Source organism: Danio rerio, chromosome 19, assembly GCF_052040795.2.
Source record: "Danio rerio strain M-AB ecotype USA chromosome 19, GRCz13ab, whole genome shotgun sequence".
NCBI classification, from domain to species: Eukaryota; Metazoa; Chordata; class Actinopteri; order Cypriniformes; family Danionidae; genus Danio; species Danio rerio.
Genome location: NC_141039.2, coordinates 16519566 through 16534914, shown reverse-complemented (window position 1 = coordinate 16534914; position 15349 = coordinate 16519566). Strand labels below are relative to the sequence as shown.

Genomic DNA, 15349 nt, shown 5'->3' with positions numbered 1-15349 from the left:
GTACTACTCAATGCTCCTCGCACTACCTTAAGTTCCTTTAATCCTATCAATTAAGTTTTCCACAGAAATTAAACCGAAAAGTCAGTGGAAATGCACTATCGTTGCCCCCTTTTTACCATTTCAACCCCTAAACCTTTCCTAACCCTGGTCATTAACTCCTTCAAGGAGTTCTATTATAAGGTTGCTGCTGCACAGCGACCACTCTCACTGGGGACGCACACCCTATTACGTACTACTTCAAGCACAGTGGCTGCTTCCACTCTAGACACACGCCTTATTACGCTCCACTGCAAGCGCAGTGACTGCTCCTACGGTAGATGTACACATCATTATTATGCACCACTGCTAGCGCAGTGACCACTCTCACTGGAGATGCACACCTTATTTATCATGCACCACTGCAAGCGCAGTGACTGCTCCTGTGGGAGAAGCACACCTTATTTATCATGCACCACTGCAAGCGCAGCTACCGCTCCTACAGGAGTCTCACACCTTATTTTGTATTATTGCAAACGCAGTGACTGCCCCTACAGGAGTCGCACACCTTATCATTTTGTACTATTGCAAGCGTGGTTACCGCTCCCACTGTAGTCACACTCCTTATCATTATGCACTACTGCAAGCGCAGTGACCGATTCTACGGGAGATGCACACCTTATTACATACTACTGCTAGTGCAGTGACCTCTCCTACAGGAGACACACACCTTTTTATCATGCACCACTGCTAGCGCAGTGACCGCTCCTACGGGGAACAAACACATTAATATTATGCACCACTGCAAGTGCAGTGACCGCTCCTACAAGAGACGAACACCTGATTACACACTGCTGCTAGGGCAGTAATTACTCATAAGGGAGACACACACCCTATTATTAAGAAAAAACTGCAAGCACAGTGACTGCTCCTATGGGAGAAGCACACCTTACTATTATGTGCCGCTCCCACTGGAGACGTACACCTTATTATGCACCACTGCAAGTGCAGTGACCGCTCCTACGGGAGACACACACTTGATTACACACTACTGCTAGTGCAGTGACCACTCCTACGGGAGACGCATATCTTATTATGCACCACCGCTAATGCAGTGACCGCTCCTACGGGAGACGTACACCTTATAATTATTCACCACTGCAAGAGCAGTGACTGCTCCTACGGGAAATGCACACCCTGTTACACACTGCCGCTAGGGCAGCGACCACTCATACATCATACAGGAGACACACACCCTATTATTATGCACCACTGTTAGTACAGTGACCGCTCCTACGGGAGACGTACACCTCATAATTATGCACCACTGCAAGTGCAGTGACTGCTCCTACGGGAGACGCACACCTTATTACACACTGCCACTAGGGCAGTGACCACTCATACCTCATACAGGAGACACACACCTCATTATTATGCACCACTGTTAGTACAGTGACCGCTCCTACGGGAGATGTACACCTTATAATTATGCATCACTGCAAGTGCAGTGACCGCTCCTATGGGAGAAGTACACCTCATAATTATGCACCACTGCAAGTGCAGTGACTGCTCCTACAGGAGACGCACACCTTATAATTATGCACCAATGCAAGCGCAGTGACTGCTCCTACGGGAGACGTACACCTTATTACACACTGCCGCTAGGGCAGCGACCACTCATACCCCATACAGGAGACACACACCTTATTATCATGCACCACTGTTAGTACAGTGACCGCTTCTACGGGACACGTACACCTCATAATTATGCACCACTGCAAGTGCAGTGACTGCTCCTACGGGAGATGCACATCTTATAATTGCGCACCACTGCAAGCGCAGTGACTGCTCCTACGGGAGACGTACACCTTATTACACACTGCCTCTAGGGCAGTGACCACTCATACCTCATACAGGAGACACACACCTTACTATTATGCACCACTGTTAGTACAGTGACCGCTCCTACGGGAGACGTACACCTCATAACTATGCACCACTGCAAGTGCAGTGACTGCTCCTACGGGAGACGTACACCTTATTATGCACCACTGCAAGCGCAGTGACTGCTCCTACGGGAGACGTACACCTTATTACACACTGCCTCTAGAGCAGTGACCACTCATACCTCATACAGGAGACACACACCTTACTATTATGCACCACTGTTAGTACAGTGACCGCTCCTACGGGAGACGTACACCTCATAACTATGCACCACTGCAAGTGCAGTGACTGCTCCTACGGGAGACGTACACCTTATTATGCACCACTGCAAGCGCAGTGACTGCTCCTACGGGAGACGTACACCTTATAATTATGCACCACTGCAAGCGCAGTGACCGCTCCTACGGGAGACGTACACCTCATAACTATGCACCACTGCAAGTGCAGTGACTGCTCCTACGGGAGACGTACACCTTATTATGCACCACTGCAAGCGCAGTGACTGCTCCTACGGGAGACGTACACCTTATTGTGCACCACTGCAAGCGCAGTGACCACTCCTATGAGAGACTCATACCTCATCATACACCACTGTCAGCACAGTGACAGCTATTACGGGGATGCATACTTTAACACACAATTGCTAATGCAGTGACCACTCCCACGGAAGACGCCCGTCTCCTGTGGGAGCAGACACTCTTGCTAGAGACATTCATCATGCACCACTATCAACACAGCAACTGCTTCCTCCTGAAACACATACCTTATAACTCAACAGCACCCCTCCAAATTTTTAAGATCAGAAATTATATATATACCAAAGCTGTCTTACCTGCAGCATCTCACGACTTTAGCATCCCTCCACCACCCCGTCACCTCACCTCTTGCATTACATTCCCGGGGGGAGCGTTCTGGGGCCGGGCTAGATACTTCGCTCGAATCCCAACTCCTCTTTGTTTCCTTATAAGGGGAATAACTCGAGTTGGGGTGTCTCCTCGAGCTCAGAGATCCCCCCCCAACCCCCACCCCCGGACAGCACGCCAAATATGCTTTATACTTAAACGAATGCAAGTGTGAACTCGTGAAAGTACTTTTTGAGAGTTCATGATAATAAAAAAAAGTACTTACAGTACCTGAGACAAGCATCAAGTGCTCCACCGATAAAAAAAAGAGGCACCAACTTGCTTAAAGTTTAAGAATTACGTAATCTGGTACATATGTAAAATAGCAATGAGACTGCATGATAGTTTACACAGATTGTGTTTGGAAGACTGCATTGTTTTTGTTCATATCTTCCCTCTTCCTTTTTTCCAATATCAACAAGATGTGTTAAAATAACCATAATAATTTTTTGAGAGTGTAGATATTTCTTTGTTTTGCTCTAAATAAGCCATCCACTGCCAGTTTACCGAAACATATCGCAGCACTCTAGGTTGCCTTACTAGAAAATACACAGTATTTCATTTCAGTTTTGAAGGCTGCATCAATGCATGTGACCTTGTCTAAAAACGTAACTTCCGGAGGACAGCAGCAGCCTCCAAAATGAGACTGACATTCCCAACAGATAAATAAATTTTACCATATATTGAAAGAATCATACACTCATTGGCTAAATTCATCAGTTAATCTAGAAACTACTGGCTAAAAGTGGCTCATAGACTGCAGATGCATAGCAATACAACAGTATTAGTAACTATAACTTCGATTTTTTTATTCAGTTATTTGTCTCATTTTCTTTGCAACATTGTAAGCTATAAAATCATGTTGCCTTTTACTTTGAAGACACAATTTTCGCATGTAAGTAAGAATGTAAACATGTGTATCTGAAACTGTGATGTAACCAAATGAATAATCATCTATAATTCAACTCGATTGTGTCGTTGGACTGAATGTTCTCTATGGGATGTTGTTCTATGGACCTTTATCTTTAAAAATAAACCGTGATGTACAGAAATTAATGCATGTGTATCTTATGAATGTATGTACTGTACTCCACTTCTACTAAGTGTGTTCTTTTATGAGTAAATTTTTTCCACAAATTTAGCAAATACACTCTTTATAAGCTTTCCATTGAAAAACAAGTAGTTACAATCGCTGCTTGAGGCTTGTAGTTTTAGACTGATGTATAATTTGTCAAGATTACTCATGTTCTTTTTGATGTAATCTGTTTGTAAATACTGAGATGTTCAAAAAAAGCTCTCCAGTATGTCCATGTCATAATCTGGAACTGTTGACTTAATAAAATGTTTATAATTGTTCACATATTTTTAACGTAATATCTTTAATGTCAAAGGTTTAACGAATTTAAAGCAATGGGTATATTAACTTTTAAAAAATATTTTACATGTTATGATCCCTTTTAAGAACCAATAACGCTAAATAACAAAAGTACTGTAAAATGTGTACAAGACAAGCTTCAAGCATTTTCACAACGACCAAAACCACCAACTTGGACCCAAATGGAAAACCAGTCTTTCCAGCAGGAATGTGTTTCAAGTTTGCCCTTTCTCACTCTCTGCCTTATTTCCTTTAGTACTGCACATTGGACTTCAGCTTTATTTGTACTTTTGAAATGGAAAGAAATAAAAAACTTTGGTGATGTCAGAGTTCCTGGTCTAATTTCAGCTGGAGCAGAGGCATTTCAGGGAGTTTGGTCCAGGACATGGACATTCTCCAGAGCCACTCTCTAACTGGACCCCCCTTTTTTTCCACCTGCGGCCTGATTCTTTTCATCTTGTTTAGATTCAGGGCTGATGGGAGCAGCTAAAAGTTGGGTGGGAAAGTGTGCTTAATGTATGTCACTTCCATCTCTCTTTGCAAAAAGTAAACAAAACATTTAAAAAATATTAGACACAAGGAATGGCTAGAACTGTAAGAAAAGTATGACCTAAATCTTATTAAGTGATGTTTTGTAAAACAATTTCGGGAGGAGCATGCGCAGAAGTTTCAGTATTGAATATGTCATTGACAATTATCCCATCATCAAATCAGTTCTTGAACAAACCCCTATATATACCAAAGCTGTCTTACCTGCAGCATCTCATGACTTTAGCATTGGCACATCCAATCGCTGTTGCCTTGTCCAAACAGCAAATTTTCATGAGGATGACACGGCTCATCCTGCAAACTCCAAGCCGACGTCCAGCGCATCAGCACTCGGCAGAGCATATCAACAGAGGCCGCTGTCTTAACTTAGGCCCACCACGCCGCCGCTATTCCAGACACCGGCAACAAACCTGAGCCGCTCTTCAGTTTGGCAACCACCGGCCCAGATAAATCGAGTGCCAGGCCACCACTCTACAGGTGAAGCGCCACCATCGGCCAATTCGCCATGACAGCGTGAGCACGTCTCCGCTACGGCCTAGTCCATCCCCCACGCACGGAACATTTCCACTTAGTAGCGCCCGCAATGCCTGCTCTTGGCGCGCCAAATTTAGGAATAACAAGCCTGTCCGCTCATAAGTGACATCACGCGAATCGGCTTCCGGGTCCAAGCGCTCTATTTAACTGCATGGGGAGACTCATGAAATGGTAATTATAACGTTTACAATGCGATTTATTACTTTCGAAAATCACGATCACAATATATATGTCTATGCCTCATACATGATGCAAGTGATTAATTTTTATAAATCGTTAAAATTGTGGTATTTGTTATGCAGCAAGCCCAAAAAAGTGGTTGTGTACACTATGGCTTCGTATAAAACTAACTTAAAGTGTAATATGATTAAAATTGATCATAAACAAATAATTTCTCAGTTTACTGCATGGGGAGAAATGTTAATTATAAATGTTAATTAAAATGTTTACAAAGCGAATTAATACTTTCGAAAATCACGATCGCAATACATATGTCCACACCTCATACCTGATGGCCAGAAAGTGGTTAATTTTATAAATTGTTAAGATTTTGGTATTTATTATGCAGCAAGCCCAAAAAATGGTTGTGTACACTATGATTTTGTATAAAATTTTCTTTATTGTGTGATATGAATTAAAAGTGATCATAAACAAATAAATTTCTTAACTCAAATGAGTAGCGGCTTGTACCTGGAAACCAACACGTCACCACTTAACAGGCGGACTCTTCCCTCATGCCGCTTGCAGATTAACCAGGTTTGTTCAGGCCCTGACGCAAGTTCCGGTGAGAGGCCGCCTCCGCTTATATCACTAACACCGGTAGCCCTCCTCTCTTCTCTTTTCCTTTCACCTGTGATCCTAGAGCCATCAGTAGTGCGAGCACGCCTCCGCAAACGGCTCTAGCCCCCAACTTTCTGTTAGGCCCAGACGCAAGTTCCAGCGCGATGCCGCCTCCGCTGACGTCACTAACGCCGGCAGCCCCTCTCTTCTTTTTTCCTTCCGCCCGTGATCCTGAGCCACAAATAGACTATATTCCTTAAATTCATTGTCTAGATACTTAACATGTAAAAAACTTAAATACGTTATTAACGTTTACATAGACAACATGTGTATATAAAATAAATTGCTTAATTAAATAAATTTAATAAGTAATTATGAAGTAATAATAAGCTGATAAGCAATTTCAGCTCAGAAATCATCCAGAATCACATGACTAGCTTACCCCATCTATTTTCACAGCGATTCAAGTTGCAATTGCACTCAATATAAATCATGGAACTCCATTCAAACTTTGGGCTACTAATCAATGCGCCTCATACTACCTTAAGTTCCTTTAATCCTATCAATTAAGTTTTACATAGAAATTAAATGGAAACTCAGTGGAAATGCACAATCATTGCCTCCTTTTTACTAGACGTACACCTTATTACACACTGCCACAAGGGCAGTGACCACTCATACCTCATACAGGAGACACACACTTTATTATTATGCACCACTGTAGGTACAGTGACCACTCCTACGGGAGAGGTACACCTTATAATTATGCACCACTGCAAGCGCAGTGACTTCTCCTACGGGAGACGTACACCTTATAATTATGCACCACTGCAACCGCAGTGACTGCTCCTACGGGAGATGTACACCTTATAATTATGCACCACTGCAAGTGCAGTGACCACTCCTAAGGGAGACGGACACCTTACAATTTTGCACCACTGCAAGCGCAGTGACCGATCCTACGGGTGACATACACCTTTCAATTATGCAACACTGCAAGCGCAGTGAATGCTCCTATGGGAGACGTACACCTTACAATTACGCACCACTGCAAGCACAGTGTCAGCTCCTACTGGAGACGTACACTCCATAATTATGCACCACTGCAAGTGCAGTGACCCCCTTCTAAGGGAGACGTACACCTCATAATAATGCACCACTGCAAGTGCAGTGACCCCCTCCTAAGGGAGTCGTACACCTCATAATTATGCACCACTGCAAGTGCAGTGACAGCTCCCAAACGGAGACGTACACCTTAACATGCACCACCGTTAGTGCAGTGACTGCTCCTACGGGAAACGCATACTCCTTTTACTTTTTATACACCACTGCAATCACAGTAACCACTCCTATGAGAGACACATACCTCATCATACACCACTGTCAGCACAGCGACAGCTATTACGGGGATGCATACTTTAACGAACACCATCGCTAATGAAGCGACCGCTCCCACAGAAGATGCCCGTCTCCCGTGGGAAAAGATACTCTTGCTGGAGACATTCATCATGCACCACAATCAACACAGCAAGCGCTTCCTCCCGATAAGGGGAATAACTCGAGTTGGGGCGTCTCCTCGAGCTCAGAGCCCTCCCCCCGGACAGCATGCCAAAAACGCTTTATACTTTAACGAATGCAAGTGTGAACTCGTGAAGTGATGTTTTGTAAACAAATTTTGGGAGAAGCATGCGCAGAACTTTCAGTATCGAATACGTCATTGACAACTATCCCATCATCAAATCAGTTCTTGAACAAACCCCTACATATACCAAAGCTGTCTTACCTGCAGCATCTCACAACTTTAGCATCCCTTCACCACCCCGTCACCTCACCTCTTGCATTGCATTCCCTGGGGGAGCATTCTGTGGCCGGGCTAGATACTTCGCTCAAATCCCAACTCCTTTTTGTTTCCTAATAAGGGGAATAACTCGAGTTGGGGCGTCTCCTCGAGCTCAGAGCCCTTCCCCCAGACAGCACGCCAAATATGCTTTATACTTAAACGAATGCAAGTGTGAACTTGTGAATTTTTTCAAATCATTTACCAGCTACATTAGATTGAATTCCTTTTAAATTAGTAGGAACATCCTTAAAGTGATACTTTAGTTCAAGAACCAGAAAGAATTGTTGTATATAGTGAAAAGTTTTTGCCCCTTACAGATTTATTTTGTTGTTGTTGTTGTTGCAGTTTTGTCACACTTAATTGTTTTAGATAATCAAACAAATTTAAATATTAGTTAATAATGTCAGTGCTGATAGTCCAGTGGTTACTGTGCTGCAGTATGGCTATTAATGGCTATTAATGCCCCAGAGTTCGAATCCTGTCTTGTGAACCTTTCCCGATCTCATCCTACCTCTCTCTTTTCTGCTGCATTCATCCTACTGTCCTATCAAAAAAAGAAGACATAAATGGCAAAAATATACATAATAGATATATCTTTATATATCTATAATTATTAGCCCCTTGTTCATTTATTCTCCAATTTCTGTTTAACGAAGATAAGATTTGTTTAACACATTTCTAATTATAATAGTTTTCATAACTCATTTCCAATAACTGATTTATTTTGTCTTTGCCATGATGGCAGTAAATAATATTTGACTAAATATTTTATTAAGTCACTTCTATACACCTTAAAGTGATATTTAAAGGCTTTACCAGGTTAATAAGCTAAACTAAGCAGAATATGGTAATTAGGCAAGTTGTTGTATAATGATGGTTTGTTCTGTAGACTATTGGGAAAAAATATCTTAAAGGGGCTAATACGTTTGACCCTAAAATGGTTTTGAAAAAATGTATACTGCTTTTACTCTAGCTAAAATAAAAAACAAATAAGACTTTCTCCAGAAATAAAATATATTATCAGACACGCTGTGAAAATTTCCTGTTGCTCTGTTAAACATCATATATATATACCACTAGTTGTAGCTTTAGACGAATGTATAGTATGTCAAGTTTACTTGTGTTATTTTTGATGTAATCTCTTTGTAAACACTGACATGATCAACAAACAGCACCTCAGTTCTCTTCTCCTGCCTCTGACGAATGCTGTGTTCACACCAGATGCGGCACACGTGAATAAATCGTCCCATTCGTGTGTAAATAGAAACTTTTTTTTTTTTTGAGTTTATTAGATTAATTTGCGCGTCAAATTCACTTCATTTGCATATCAAATATTGCTTCACAATATATGCGGATTTGTGTCATGGGCAGTACTTCTGTTTGCCTGGTGATTCTTGCTTTGTTGTTAAAAGGCCAACATAGGTTTTATTCAGAGAATAGCTGTGCTTTATATGCTTTAGGAAGGCTGAAAAGTTTGTTAGCTGTTAGATCCTTTTAGAGGTGACCCAGCTCAACTCCTCCAGAAACTGTACCTGAATGATAGAAGCTATCAGCGATGCTTTAGACCAGGGTTTCTCAACCTTTTTCACTTTGAGACCCACCTCCTTCTGTAAAAAATATTTTGAAGGTCAACCTGTCTGACATTTTGTCTTAAACTGATTAAAAAGTGCTTATTTTAAACCTTTATTTATTAGCAAAATGTATATTTTGCTTTCTACTATTATTTTCTTGTTTTGCTACAGCAGTTTATAAAAAGTAAAGCATTATATATTTTACATATTTTTGATATATACACATCATAATTTTTGTATTTATTTATTTTTTAACACACAGATTGAATGTTCTGTAGGAAAGCCCCACCCATTAGTGATCTCTCCCTCATAAGCATAGACAGTCCTGAGTGAGAAGCAGCCGTCCAACACTGTCCCAACACTGTTTATGCCCCACGAACCGAGCCAAGGGGGTACTCAACAGGTTCTGAAACAAACGTCTAGGTGTGAAAGCACCCTAAGAGGCATCATAAATGTAAAATTTTAGATTTCAGAAATGAACACTGCAGTCTTCATAGACTGCTTTTTTTCTGAGCCACTTTTTATTTTTATTTTTAGTTTTTCACAGAGTGAACATTAGTCCTGTTATAAATCTTGTGTTTGTAGTTCCACTTCTTTTGAAAAGAGCACATCTTATTTGAATTTAAATTGACAGTCACCAAAACAGCACAATTTGGATCAATGTCTAAATCGGGCAGTTTCAAAAAGTTAAATACATTTGTAGGTATTTATAGGTATTTTAAGCTGAAACCTAACATACACTGTAGGTCAGAGGTTTTCAAACGGTGGGGGGACGGTGAATGAGAAATTGAGGCATGCTCTCGAGTAAATTATTATAATGATTTTTATGTGTTCAGTAGAGTGAAACTGATGATTAATGTAAGCTCCACATCTAAGGCACATATCAGGCACATGTAGAGTTAATACGTTTGAGTAAAACATACAAACAAAATGGACTGGGTGCTTTTTAAAACAAATGACGGTGAATGAAAGTAAAACCGGTAAGCCGTCTGACAAAAAAGTGGCTTTCTAAATCAAATCCCTTCTGGAACTTTCACTAACTTTGAAGACACTACTGACTATGTTTACATGGCCATCTGTTATCTAGTTATTTGCCTTAATAGACAGTAATATAATTAAGGTGTGTGTGGGGAAGGCATGATCGAACACCCAAAAAGGGGGGAGAGCATGCGGAGACACCGGTGGCTGGTCAGTGGTCCATTCATAAATAATCAGTAACACCTGTATTTTCTAGTGACTGGGCTGGAGAGACAGCTTCATAAGAGGAGGAGAATGAGCAGCCGAGAGATAGGAGAGCCTGAGAAGATGCTCACACACATTCACACACAGCAACCGGCACTACACTAAATAAAATGAACAGTTGTGCTTACCTGATATTGCCGACCCTTCTTCCCACAATCCGAACAAACTTTACTACAGCCTTCTTGCTGTCCCTCGGTATCGCCTCTCTTCAATGGGGGGCAGATCATTTAGTGTTATTGCACCCAAACTCTGGAACTCTCTACCACACTCACTCCACTCTGCTAATAATATCTCTGAATTCAAATCCTTACTTAAGACTCACTTATTTTCTGAATGCTTTGCATCTGATCTACCAAACTGACCACATAATCTGATCCACCACTATCCTGCTCATATGTCTCTTAGGTCTTGTTTGTGTTATTCAAGTTTGTTATATTTGACCTCAAGTATGTTTGTTTATCTTTTTGTTGCGTTCCTTGTAAAGTGTCCTTGAGCTCTGGAAAGGCGCTATATAAATAAAAATTATTATTATTATTATTACAAGGTGTTTAGGTGAAGTGCTTTCATGTAAGAGTTTCAAGTAATTTTGGGTGACTTTAACTGTAGTTCGGCAGTTTCACTTTCACTCATGACCATTTCATTCATGCCCCCATAACAAACTGTGGTATTGGCGCAAGGAGTAAGGATTGGTGGAAGAGTGTCATGGAATTTAATAACGCATGCCGAATGAAAAAAAAAAAACTTCCGCATTTCGTCATGTGTGCGTCTGCAATCTTGTGGGAAAATATGGCGAAAAGTTCTACATGATGGTAATAGTTTGATTGCAGTGTTTACTAATTCAGTTATGACTTAGTCGTATTAAGGCATTTAAAAATCGCTGTTTACAAGGGTGTCTCTTAATCAAAGTATTGTCTTAATTGTATGAAAATCTATTAAAGTATTATTGTTCATGTAAATGTGCTCAATGTTTAACTCAACCACACAACCACTCAACAGCAAAGTTGGCTTTACGAAGCAGCATTTTCTGTATGTACGCACATCAAAAGCAAGTATGCTATGGCACCAGTGTTATAAAGGTTACTTCCAAACTGTCACATAGAGATCAAATATTTAAATGGGTCCGCAGCTCAATGATTTATACTTCTCGTATGCTAGGGCGCAGCCTATGCGTGGATGCATAGCCCTCGCCGTGGCCGTTGGCGTCACTGACACGCACCTCTCAAAAAATGTAACTACACGTCGCAACGACGCGTAGCGCAAGCTCTGTGATTGGTCGGGTTGGTAGCGCTTACAAGTGTGTCCGAGACTGAAAGCCGCGCGAGCCTGATGGAGCGACTGTTTACAAGTGTCATTTCCCGTGAAATAGCTTTGGATGGAAAGTTTTGTTATGTGTATACCTTATGCTTAAAGTTGTTGCAAGTCCCCCAGTTCCTGCCTCAAAATGAGCGAGTTTGAACCATTTGTACATTAAGCGTTCAGAAAAAAAAAAAAAAAACAGCAAAGAAACTCGACAGAGAGGAACATAAACACCTCACTGCCAGCTAGCGTTTGGGAAGTGTTATTGCAGAGCAACAGAAACAGTGCGCAAAAGTATGAATGCACAGCTACCCGCGTTGCATGCACCGTGGGTCATGACGATCACTTGACGCAGAAGTATAAACCAAGCTTTAATACTGTGCTTACAACGTACGTCCATCTCGCAAATGTACTGTCTTTTGCCGTTTTCATCTATTTGCCGCTTTTTCACTGCGCTTAATGTTACTGCGAACTGGGGTGAGCCAATAGCCTCAGACCTCAAACTCAGAAGCTGAAATCATTCCATATTCAAATTAAAAAGTTCCAATAGCCAGAGGGAGATTAATGACAACAAACACTTATATTCACTAGCTATGAACAGGAAATAGAACTGCACAATTTTTTATTTGTTAATGTCTTGCTGGCAAAAAGGTTGTTGTACCGAGTAAAATATTACTGAAAATTTATTAGTAATGCCTTACACTACTGCGTTGAAGGATAAAGTAATACTTTACTGTAATAAATTACTTTTGTAACGAATTACTTCCAACACTGTATGGTACACAATTAATTACAGCGGAAGATGACTTACTGTTAGTCATGTCAGGAATCCAACCAAGTTGTCCATACAGAAACAGGCAACAGGCTCAGCCGTCACAACTGAATCAGTTAAGCTATATTTATGTTTGAATGTAATTAATGCTTTCCCAGGGATGAGTTGCGATTAGAAGGGGATCCGCTGTGTAAAACATGTGCTGGATAAGTTTTGGTTCGTTCTGCTGTGGCAACCCCGGAGTAATAAAGGGACTAAGCTGAAAAGAAAATGAATGAATGAATGTAATTAATGCTACACACTTTAAACGCGCTAGTAAAATTGGCGAGATTTTGGGAGGTGGGGGTTGTCTTAAAAGGTTGAAAACCCCTGGTCTAGTAACATCAGAGACTTAATTTACATTTTTAAAACAAGGCATAGGTCCCCTGTAATGTAAGTTTTCTGACCTCATTTACAAAGCTTTCTTTAGAAAATATAATTTAAATTTAAGTCAAACTAAGACAGTTCTTTTTTCATGATTATAACAATTGCACACTTTACACAAAATAAGCATACTACATTTCTTAATATTTTCTGGACAAACAAATTCAGGATTCATAAGTCTAAGAGAACAATATCAAAATCAGTTATCTGATAGCTTTAAAAATCGAGCACAAAAATAACAAAAATACATAAAGCCATTGTGTTTATTTGAGCTATTTTTGGCAATTCATTTTATTTTGTATGTGCATTTGCTAGACTTAAACCTGGCAGGAATTTTTTCATAACATTACAACTCATTACATTGAGCTACCATCCTGTTTGCTTTTTGTGATGCTAAGTAAAGCAAATATTATGTGAGAAAATAAAGTAGATTGAGACTTGTTCTCCCTCCTGTCGTGCTGGCAATTGATAGGATTGCAAAAAGTGGGCAGTACATACTAGAACATACTAGTACATGCGTCACTGGAAAAAGAAAGTGGCAACATTCATAAAAAAAATAAAATAAAAAAATAAAATAAAAACATCTATTGCATCAATTCAGCAATAATCACCCAATGTGGTAAAGTAAACATGCTGAATTTTGGAAATATTCCCTAAAATATGACGCATTTGGCATCAATACATGTTATCCATCGTCACACACGAAGCATAATCTCACCTCCCATTCGCCTCACGGTTAGCGCGCTAAACTACGGCAGCTCATTCATACATTCAGCCTCTCTCTCACACACACACACTCTCTCTCTCTCTTTCTCTCTCTCTCTCTCTATGACTCACTCGCTCTCAGCCTCACAGCCTTCACTCAAAACCTGACCGCTCTCACATATTAGCAAGGCTGAAGAGGAGACCTGCAGCTATCAGGTAAAACACATTGTTGATTACTAGTCTAATCTGCTTGACCACCAGATTTCAAACACAACAACCACGCCTGCAGAGCTCACATTAATGCCATCAGGATGCTGCTTGTCCTTAAGGGTGTTCAGCTTACTGTGTTGATTGTGTTTATGTTTGTTCTGAATTGTAAGAGTTATATATGTCTGGTAGTACAGTGTGTACTGGCTGACGTTGAGTCTGCTGTGTGCAGCCTGTAGTGTACTGTGTGTGTGTGTGTGTTTAAATGGCTGCCAGTACAGAAGGCAAGGAAAGAGAGGATGAATGGACTGACTGTACTGCGTATGTGTCCTCCTTTACGCTGCTGCCGTATGAATGAGACTCGGGGCGGATGGATGCCGGGGGTGGCCCAGGGCTCTTTCAATGGAGGGAGGGGAAATTTAAATCCCTGGACATGGACATGAACGAGGTGGATAGATGGATGAAAGTCACTGGGTTTGGGTTGATGGTTTGATATTGAAAGGTGCACTGGAGAGACTGGGATGAATAGATGTATAGGGAGAAGGCAGCTTATCTAGAATGCCTGACACAGGTTTTTTAGTGCATCAGCCGAGGCAGAATGACTGCAGAGCAGAGATGCTTTGTGTTGTTTATCTCTATCTGCATGAGTAATGTTTATGCAATGGGAAGTTATATGGACAGGTTTTATGTCGGGGGGGGCATCCAGTAACTGCAGATAGAACAATTGTTGCTCTGAAATATGATCTTGATGTGTTTATTCTTATTATTACTTTCGACGACAACATATTTGAGCATTTTATGTAATGTTTGATTTAATATGAGCCATGCTAGTGCAGTTTTTAATCTTGGTTTGCTAATTTGAACAGGATTTAATTAGCATGTAAGTAAAAAAACAATAGATTCTGATACTGTTCTATTTATTTATTTTACTTTTAATTTGAATATAATTTAATTTGAATAATGATTTCAATATGATTTAATTAGTATGTAAGTAAGGGTGCTTTCACACTAGCACTTTTGGCCCGCACCGGAGTTCATTTGACGTCAAAGTACAGTGCGTTCAGTTAGTGTGAACGTGTCTTCTGAACTCGGGTGTGCAGCCGTGAACCATACCTGAGTCTGCTTGAAAGAGTTGGTCTAGGGTACAGATCATGTGAACTCTGGTACCGTTCACTTCTGATATGAACGCAATTGTACCAAATAACTGAAGTGAACCGCCAACTGTACAAC

At 40.9% G+C, this 15349-nt stretch overlaps 2 protein-coding genes across 7 annotated transcripts in view; both read left to right on the top strand.

Annotated features, from left to right (window-relative positions):
- LOC147839576 (uncharacterized) overlaps positions 1-15349 on the top strand; it is an 846284-nt gene that overhangs the window by 560915 nt on the left and 270020 nt on the right. The gene's annotated exons all lie outside the window — the stretch shown is intronic.
- Positions 1-15349, top strand: part of hivep3a (HIVEP zinc finger 3a) — a 102530-nt gene that overhangs the window by 53410 nt on the left and 33771 nt on the right. For 2 of the 6 annotated variants that reach the window (XR_015516591.2, XM_087295535.2), the window contains exon 1: positions 14068-14128. The exons of the other annotated variants lie outside the window; for them this stretch is intronic. The gene's annotated coding sequence lies outside the window, so the exon portion shown is untranslated. Of the gene's footprint in view, positions 1-14067; positions 14129-15349 lie in introns of those variants that run through there. 6 annotated transcript variants of the gene reach the window in all.